The sequence below is a fragment of the Gorilla gorilla genome, chromosome 1 (assembly GCF_029281585.2).
Source record: "Gorilla gorilla gorilla isolate KB3781 chromosome 1, NHGRI_mGorGor1-v2.1_pri, whole genome shotgun sequence".
NCBI classification, from domain to species: Eukaryota; Metazoa; Chordata; class Mammalia; order Primates; family Hominidae; genus Gorilla; species Gorilla gorilla.
In genome coordinates this window covers 27333861-27341599 of record NC_073224.2, presented here as the reverse complement: position 1 = coordinate 27341599, position 7739 = coordinate 27333861, and the positions used below count along the sequence as shown (strand labels likewise).

General features: G+C 41.1%; 1 pseudogene; it reads right to left on the bottom strand.

Annotated features, from left to right (window-relative positions):
* Positions 1-342: 342 nt before the first annotated feature.
* LOC101153891 (keratin, type I cytoskeletal 18-like) lies at positions 343-1718 on the bottom strand (annotated as a pseudogene).
* Positions 1719-7739: the final 6021 nt, after the last annotated feature.

The following is a 7739-nucleotide window of genomic DNA, read 5'->3' as shown; positions in this document are numbered from 1 at the left end:
ATGATTTAGAATGTCCAATGCATCCTAGTTTTCCACTTGACTTTTACAGTTTTAGTGCTGAAAGCCCCACACCTGTGAACTCCCTCAGTCCCATGCAAATCAAATGGTGGGTCATCCTGAGTGGAGTCAATATTGGTCATTTGTATTGGTTAGAAAAAGTATCTAACTTGTAAAATTTACTGGAGTAAATACGCTCCCTATACTGTCTTATATAAACATCTTCTGCACTGTACATAGATCCCCATTTCTTTGTAGAATTTGTCAATTGCATTTAATCATTTATACTGGGGATCGGATGTTTTTGCAGTTTCTCAATTATTCTTGACAAAATCAGCCTTTAATTTATTGATGATTTATATTAATTTCTTTTTTTTTATATCTGAACCTTTTATTAGCCTCCTGCTCCCCAAAAGGTACCCTGCTTCCGCTGGCTTTATGCCTTAGAACTTTGATGTCGTTGGTCTCAGACACCACTTTGCCATGCACTATCTAGCAGGTGGTGGTCTTGTTGATGGTTTGCATGGAGTTGCTGCTGTCCGGGGCATCAGCAAGATTGAAGCCCTCACTGTCTTCCAGCAGGCGGCGGTAGATGGCGATCTCAGCCTCCAACTTGACCTTGATGTTCAGCAAGGCCTGGTACTCCTGGGCCTGGCACTGTCCCTTTGCCCAGGTCTGTGCCAGCGCTGCCTCCAGGTGCAGCAGGATCCCATTGAGCTGCTCCATCTGCGGGGCATAGTGGGCCTCCACCTCCCTCAAGGCTGTTCTCCAAGCTGGCCTTCAGACTTCTCATGGAGTCCAGATCCATCTCCAAGGACTGGACTGTACGTCTCAGTTCCGTGAGTGTTGATTCAGCAGTTCCAACCTGGGTGGACTGCGTCGTGACCACTCTGGTGCTGTCCTCAATCTGCTGAGACCAGTACTTGTCCAGCTTCTCTTGGTTCTTCCCAGCCAGCTATTTATATTGGGGCCGGATATCTGCCATGATCTTGGCGAGGTCCTGAGATCTGGGGGCATCTACCTCCACAGTCAATCCACAGCTGGCAATCTGGGCTTGTAGGCCTTTTACTTCCTCTTCATGGTTCTTCTTCATGAAGAGCAGCTCCTCCTTGAGAGCCTTGATCTCAGTCTCCAGCTGCAGCCAAGTGACATTGATGTCATCGATGACCTTGCAGAGCCCATGGATGTTGCTCTCCACAGACTGGTGCATGGCCAGCTCTGTCTCATACTTGACTCTAAAGTCATCAGCAGCAAGATGGTCTTTGTCGATCTGCAGAACGATGCAGGCATTATCCACACTATTTGCAAAGATCTGAGCCCTCAGGTCCTTGATGGTCTTGAAGTAATTGCTCCAGACTCTGACCTGGGGTCCCTTCCTCTCCACGTGCTCTGGGATTTTGCTCTCCAGCCTCCGGTTCTCAGTCTCCAGGCCCCTCACTCTGTCCAGGTAGGGGGCCAGGCGGTCGTTCAGGCTTTGCATGGTCTCCTTCTCATTCTGGATGCCTCCCATTCCTGCCAGATCCCCCGCCATCCCCATGGCCAGGCCCCCGGACCCCATGCAACCCCAGAAGCTGGTGGAGCAGGTCACAGAGATCTGGGAACCAGAGCCCCCAGCGCCTGCATAGACGCTGGCCGCACTGCTGACTGGCTGGGCGCCTCACTGGGCGCCTGGACAGAGCCAGGGACTGGTATTTTGTGGAGAAGGTGAAGCCAGTGGTGAAGCTCAAGCTGTCTGGTGAAGAGAGCGAGAGACAAGACTCAGGCTTTGCCGACGACATTTCTGCCCTACTGTTTTCATTTCATTTCATCCACTTTCCCTGCACTTGTTGTAGATATTATTTATACAGACAGATCCAACCAATTTAGCTATCACCTAGCTGGCAGGCAGACAATAAGCATACAGAGCATATGCTATTTGTCACATAAGTGGTATAAAGATTAGAAAAGTCTTATAGAAACAGGTGGAAGCACACTTAATAATTACAAAAGATATAAAATTAAATTAAGACAAAGAAATAATATTTAACCTGATTTAACTACTTCCTTAACCTTTCTTTTATAAAAACGCAGTTTATATTTTTGCGTGGGCAACTCAGGTAAGTGTCCCAAATATGTTACCAATTAATTGCCCCTTTTTAAAGGCCTCAAAGTTAGAACTATGTTGCAGCATCAGTCTTTGGTCAACAAAAGCTATTCAATGATCCTTAAATGAATGCAGTTCTTATTCAACGAGCCTGAAGTTTTACTTTGAATTACCTGCGTACTTTATCTTTATGATAAATTATCCTTTCTTGGTGTGTGGCTCTCCCTTTAATTGGCTAATTGGATTATAATCAGTAGACTGATTAATAGCACATCTTGGGAGACAGAAATACATGGCAACTTGAAAAAATATTTATTATATCACACGAAGGACAAGTAAAATTAAAAACAAAAATATAATAGTACATATTTGTCAACAAATGTTTGGATATTCACTCATTTTGGTCACTTCAGAAGTGCTGGTTTTTCACGGACAGCTTACGTATTTGCTACTGTCTTTGAGGGCCTTGGTACTCACAGAAGAATGGAGAAGAGTTTGATTAAATGGGAGAAAGAGGTCGGTAAAGAAGCTCATTGCTCTGTTGTTTTTGGTAAACTCTCCACCCCCTCATGCCACACACACAGAAAAAATCTCCAAAGATACGTGCGTTGTTTTTGTGCTGTTTACTTTTGTTTTGGTGCTTTTAGCAATGGCCGAGGGATAAGGCAGAAAAAAGACTGTGTCAATGCATTTGTTAGAAGTTTTTCTGTATTTGCTACCCAGTATCCATTTACCATATTCTGAAAACAGCACAAAAGTTTTGCTGCAATAATACCATTCTTTCAACACTTTAATTCATAATATATGAGTTTATTGATTCTGTCATAGAACTATACATTTATTGAAAATTCTAATGCCTTCACCAATTAATTGGTTCAGAGATATACATCATCCAAATGGGCTCAACTAGATATCAGGAAAATAAATTAACTTTTGGCTGAACTAGAACCTATCTTGAGTTTTGCAATATAATTTTTAACTTTAAAAGTTTCACAAAATTATACACCAGAAGAAAGGCCTTGATCCAGAATAAAATTTACTTTAGTGTAGGACAAAATTATTATCCTCATGTTCAAAATATATTTGTTAAGTTTGAGGGTTTTGGTTTATTAAATATAATAAAATTATTTCTACATGAAAAGAAATAAGCAATAGACATAGGAAAACAGGAAAAGTCCTATCTCAATTCAAGGTTTTATTTACGTTTTAAAGTTGCTGATTTAACATTTAATTATTAGGTTTTAAAATAAAAATGTCTATTTTTAATAATATAAGCTTCAGCCTTTATATATTTCAACATGCAGAAATTTTTCCTGAGCTGAAGAAAGGTTAAGTCACCATATGCAAGCAACCAATTGAAGAGCAAAGATAATTTACACAGAGACAAGGACATAAGCCTGACTTATTTCCTTTATCCCTGTGCAAATAAATGTAAGAAAGTGACAAAATATTCTTTTCTTCTTTTTGAAGCCCTGTGGGTTCACATGTACATTTGTATACTCTGTACCCTGCCCCAAATACATACACACACGCGGTTGTACACACTTGCACATATTTGCCCACAATATTTGCAGAAGTAATTGTCTTGGAAACAAGTTAATGACAATATAATATACCAGCTGCTGGTTGAACAGCCAGAAATAATCCCAGGTGGATGACATAAACATTCAAAAGCAGATTGTATTTTCAACCTAAGTTAAATTGTTGCTCCAGAGAAATGAAATTTTCTTGCCAATATTTAAGATGTTTCATCATGAGTTGAGATTTTTTTAGTGTATGTAAAAGGCACAGCTGGATGCAGTGACTCATACCTGTAATCCCAACAGTTTGGGAGGCTGAGGCAGGATAATCGCTTGAGGCCAGGAGTTCCAGACCAGCCAGGTCAGTATAGTATGACCCTATCGTAAAAATAAAAAATAAAAAGTTAGCCAGTCATGGTGGTGCATGTCTGTAGTCCTAGCTAATCAGGGTGCTGAGGTGGGAGGATTACTCGAGGCCAGGAGTTCAAGACATAGCCCGGGCAACACAGAACCTGTCTCTATAAAATCAAAAATAAAAAAAGTTAGCCAGGTGTAGTGGCACACACCTGTAGTCCTAGCTACTTAGGATCGCTTAAGCCCAGGAGTATGAGGCTAGAGTGAGCTATGATCACACCATTGCATTACAGCCTGGGTGACAGAGCAAGAAATTCATGTCAAAAAAAAAAAGACAACATATATAAACATAGAATCCCTGGAACCAACATTTAAACATTTTTGCATTTGAGTAATCAACAGGGCTTTCTTGATAGCTAAGAAACATCTAGAGTCAGTATGGTGACTTTAGGCTTCACTTCAAGAGGATGCTGATCTGATTCCAGGAGGTACAGTTTGTTAAGGGCCATGAGTTTAAGTAATAACTGAGGTCATCTTTTCTGTTTCATCTCACCAGGCAGCTCTAACTCTAATTTCTCTCTCTCTCTTTCTTTCTTTCTCTCTCTCTCTCCTCTTTCTCCCTACCTTCCTCTTTTCTTCTCTCTATTTGTCATATATACCCGTGCACTTGAATAACCTTCACTCTGTGTCTCTTGCAGCCATGGAATGTAGAAGGTTAGGCACACCAGCCAACAAATTGGGAAGGGAATTTCTATTTGCCATCACTGCTTGCTCACAAATCTCTTTTGGAACACCAAAAACAAATGATAGTTATGGTTTACATAAAGTTTTTATGTTCCTAGCCTCCATAGCCATTAAACTCCACAAAACACCACAAAGACGACTAATTGAAAGTGTCTGAAGGATGACATTACTACTTGAAAAATGAATAGGAGAGTTACAAGGAGAAAGTTTGTTTCCCAATCTTGGGTAAATTTAGTCCCAAATAAAATTCTAATTGCAGGCAGATGTCCCAGAAAATACCAGTCTATACTGTCAGAAATTCCTGTCTGCTATGATCTCAAAAAATACCTCAGAAATATTACTCATACGGCTTGAGATAAGCACTTCTTTGGAGCACCATCAGCTAGCAAATCATAAATAAGATACTAAATGAAGCTCTCAGTCAAGGAATCACAGGTTTCATAAGTGATATTTCAGCAAACACGGGATATGCATCAAAGTGTGATACCTATGTCAAGCTTCAGGGGTATGTATTAAAAACCATTTAAAATTATGTTCCTGATATTCCCTTCTGAATTTACTTTCCAAAGTATCAATGTTTGAGAGTATTTCCCAAGATTAAATTAATTCTCCAAAGGTATTAAAGGGGGAATATCGTGTAAGGTCTACCTCATAGAAATTCAGACTTTGAAAGATTCTACAGAGTAGGGAAGTTATGAAATATTTGATGTGAAAATGGTTTTAAACAACTCAGCATGAAATTGACTTATAAGGTCTTTTTGGTCTTGGTGACTGTGAATTTGTTCACAAAATCATCTTCCTAAAGTGCCAAACCCTTCTTCTACTCCGTATACCCCCTGCCCTGAGATAAAGAAAAATGAACACTAAACAACCAGCCATCCAGTTTAATAATATTTTATCCAAGCAACTTTGTTTATCCAGTTATAATTGACCATTTCACACTTCAGTATGTTTCACCTGAAGCTGAGAGTATTCAACAATAAAATGCAGTAAACATTCCTGTAGGAAATGTTTCTGGAATTAAATCTGGTGACAACATGAACATTGCATGGGTATTAACGCAGAGTTTTTCATTTGCACACTGGTACGTTCCATAAGGTTTCTACTGCAGACACTTAGGCTACTAAGAATTACACATTTCCCCTACCCGTACATTGCTAAACTACAGAAATCAGTCCCTCGCCGTCTTTTCTGCATTAATTTCCCGCTCCCAGTAAATAGAAAAAGTCTCCTGGTGGGTGAGTAGGAAAACTTAAAAATGAGTTTACATCTCTAGAAAATAGCTCTGAACTTGTAGCCATCAACAGCATCTACCCAAGCCCAAGCCTAGGGAAAACATCCGCAGCCTTCTTATTATAGGAGTGATCAAGAGCTTTTCAGGGCCTGGGCCCAGATTTGGAGAAGGTTGTGTTAACTTGCCATAGAAGGGCAGGAAATTAAGGTGATCATCTTGACTTTAGAAGAGGAGGCATTCTGGGGACATGTCAGGGCAAGGAAGGAGAAGGAAATCAGAATGAATCCCAGCATAAACATCCTCTGACCAAAAATAAAAATAAATAAAACAAAATAAATGGCCCCAAAGAAACTGTCAACTGACTTTCTTTCAAAAACTATATTCACTTATAATTAAATAATTAAGTGCCAAAAATACATAAAGAGTTGTTTCAAACAAGGGAATGTGAAGGGAAGGAAGATTTATCTTTACTAACTAATAGATAAGAGATCCTCAAAAGAAGCTGCTTAAAACAATTAAGCCGGAAGGATTTTTAATAGGGTTTCAAGCCATGGAAACACCCTGAGGACAAGCAGCAGAGGCTCTGGGAATGGAAGCCACAATGATCCAAGAACGTGGCATTAAACTTTTCAGTAAAACAGGATTCTGGATGCCATAAGAATAAACAAAATGACATTTCTGCTGTTTCCTTAAGGAGGCTATTCCTCAAAGACTTAACACTAACAAGGCCAAGTAGAATTTTCCAGCTGGTATGAATGGATCATGGGGAAGCTGTTATGAAAGCAGAGAAATTCCAGATAGGTCAGGAAAACAAATTGTATAACAAGATATAGAGCTTAAAGAAAAAATATGCCATGACTGTATTCACTCTCTATCACCTCCCATTACCTCGCTGACAGGTAATCACCACTGGAATTTAATATGCTGGAATTCCTGTACATTTAGCCAGAGTATGAACTTTCACTAAAAAAAAAAAAAAAAAGAAAAAAAGAAAAAAAGAAAAAAAGCATGAGAGACAGCCAGGTGGGAGCGGATCCCCAGAAAAACTCCAACCGGCCTGCACACTGGGGTGGAACCTCAGGAAGTTCATGCTGTTTGCAGCGGGGAGGAGCCTGGCCTCTCTTCTTTCTGTGTGGAACCTGGAATTCAAGCTGTGGGTGAGAAGCTCTCTAGCAGGGACTCTGACCTTATGGAGGATCGCTGTTTCCCCCATTTTTCCTTTTCACCCAAAAAAGTCCTGCTTCTCTCACCCTTCAAACAGCCTGTGAGCCTAAATTTTTGTGGCCATGGCACAGACAAGGACCCCGTCTTCAGCTGAACTAACGAAAAGTCCTGCAACATTTTTGGTATGCACTGTAGGGGCTCTCGAAACAGTGAGTGAAATGCATGCCAATAATTCTTTCCCTTCCCTCTCTCTTCTGAGCCCTCTCATCCTCCGGCTTCTGAGGGTAGAGCAAACCATGCCACCACCCCCTATTGCTCCTAGGGTTAGGAGCCTTTTCATAGCCTTTTCTCCCTTTTTCGGAAGGAACTGGTGAGCAGCGGCTCCCCACCGCCCTCCCTTCCCTGCCGGGGCTGGGATACCTGGCTCAAGGCGTCATGAGTGGCTGGCGTTTTCTGCCACGCACTCATGGGATCTCCTCCTCCCTGCACCGGGGAGGCCAGCTCTGACCCACAGCAATTAAACTTGTCTCCCTGGTGGAGGAACCACTTGCATAAGAGTAAGAGGTTCTTCCCCGGGCATTTTTAAACCTTTTTTTTTTTTTTCTCCTCTTCACACCCAGTCAGCAGTGAATTTAGTCTCTAT